We start from the raw sequence: 2,281 nt of genomic DNA on the forward strand, positions 1-2,281 counted from the left end.
CATTGTGGGGTCAGCACGGGGTCAGCATGGGGTCAGTGTGGGGGCAGCGTGGGGTGAGTCTGGGGGTAGGCTGGGGGCAGTGTAGGGTCAGCACGGGGTCAGAGTCGGGGCAGCGTGGGGTCAGTGTGGGGGCAGCGTGGAGTTTGTGGGGACAGGGTGAGGTCTGCGTGGGGTCAGTGTGGGGTAGCCTGGGGGCAGTGTGGGGGCAGCGTGGGGTCAGTGTGGGGACAGTATTGGGTAACAGTGGGGACAGTGTGGGGTCATGGTGGGGTCAGTGTGGGGCAGCATGAGGTCAGTGTCTGGTCAGTGTGGGAATAGCATGGTTCCAGTGGGTCCCCAGTGCGGGGTCAGTGTGGGGTCAGCGTGGAGTCAGCGTGTGGGCAGAGTGGGGTCAGCGTGGGGTCAGCATGGGGGCAGTGTGGGGTCAGCGTGCGGGCAGCATGGGGTCAGCGTGGGGTCAGTGTGAGGGCAGCGTGGGGTCAGCGTGGGGTCAGCGTGGGGTCAGCGTGGGGGCACCATGGGGTCAGCGTCGAGTCAGTGTGGGGATAGCGTGGTTCCAGTGGGTCCCAGTGTGGGGACAGCGTGGGGTCAGTGTGAGGGCAGCGTGGGGTCAGCATGGGGGCGGTGTGGGAGCAGCGTGGAGTCAGCGTGCGGGCAGCGTGGGGTCAGTGTGGGGTCAGTGTGGGGGCAGCGTGGGTCAGCGTGGGGGCAACATGGGGTCAGCGTCGAGTCAGTGTGGGGATAGCGTGGTTCCAGTGGGTCCCAGTGTGGGGACAGCGTGGGGTCAGTGTGAGGGCAGCGTGGGGTCAGCATGGGGACGGTGTGGGAGCAGCGTGGAGTCAGCGTGCGGGCAGCGTGGGGTCAGCGTCGAGTCAGCGTGGGGATGGCATGGATCCAGCGGGTCCCCAGCGCTGGGACAGCGGGCCACAGTGCGGGACGGTGCGGGGACACCCACCTTGAAGAGGGTGACAGTGGCGCTGTAGCACACGCTGAGCAGGAAGAGCGTGATGAAGATGGAGATGGTGGTCCACAGCCCATCCAGCTCCCCGTCCTGGTCCTCTGCACAGCTGTCGTCCAGGAGCAGCTCTGGACAGGAAGGGAGTGGTCAGTGCCATGCCTGCCCATAGGAGTGGTTCCCGGGGTGACGGTCGCGGCCCTCCGTAGCCTCAGGGCACCGGCCTCGGTGCCCCCATCCTCCCGCCTGGGCCTGGCCCGTGGGGACGCGCTCCCTCTCTGCTCTGCACTGTGCTGGGGCTGTCTGGGGGGAAGGCAGCCTGACCACCACACCCGTTCTCCTGGGGCCCCGGCCCGGAGGGCGGGAGGGTCAGCAGAGCCCAGGGAAGGGTCGAGAGGGTGGCAGGGAGTGACCTAGCGAACGAGTGGGTGCGAGTGTCGGGGCCAGTGGGGGTGGGGGTTTGGTGAGGGTTGGGAGGGGCCCCAGTGTCCTGGGGAGAAGGAGGGCTGGTCAGTGTGGTCGGCGTGTGGATGGGCTGCTGAGCGGCCGATGGGTGTGGGAGGGGGTGGGGACCAGGCTGGGGTCCACGGTGAGGGTTCCCAAGCCTGGTTCTGGTCTGGGCCCTGGCACATTGTCCCGTGTGAGGCCCGGTGGGTCAGGTGTGCGTGTGCGTGCGTGTGTGTGTGTGTGTGTGTGTTTGTGAAGGTGGCCCTGCTCAGTGGGAGGGGCTTGTTTTCAGCATCCATGTGGGTGTCTGGGATGGTCCCTCCCCTGGGCACTCAGGACTGCTTGCCTCTCCCCATTTGGGGCACCGGGGTGAGTGTCCCCACGAGTGGACAGGCCTGGCCCCAGGCAGGATGAAGTCAGGAGGGGCCGCCTCATCTGAGGGAGGGTGAGGGCCTATCCTCACAGCATGGGTCAGGCCTGGCTACTGCACTGGCACAGAGCTACTGCTCAGAGCTCTCAAGAGGTCCAGGGGACGGGGGGAGCAGCGGAAGAGGACAGGCCAGCGTCCCACAGCTTGGGCGGGTCCAGACGTGGGAAAGACCGTGCGCCCCGTTCCCTGAGGGGCTCCGGAGGGCTTCTCCGTTCCCTGTCGGCCCCCTCCGGCCTTGAGTAGCCCCTGGCCAAGCCCTCTCTCTGTCCCAGGCGGCTCCCGGCCATGAGTTTATCCGCCTGTGCAGACCTGCCCACTCAGGTCCCGGCCCCTGGTGGGACCCACGCTCTCCCGTGAATGGTGACCCCTGAGCCTCGGGGCCTGGCCTGCCCGCACCTCCCAGAGGCGCGGGTGTGCTGAGCTCTGCCTCGGAAAGACGCACGACAGTG

This window comes from Prionailurus bengalensis, chromosome B3, assembly GCF_016509475.1.
Source record: "Prionailurus bengalensis isolate Pbe53 chromosome B3, Fcat_Pben_1.1_paternal_pri, whole genome shotgun sequence".
NCBI lineage: Eukaryota > Metazoa > Chordata > Mammalia > Carnivora > Felidae > Prionailurus > Prionailurus bengalensis.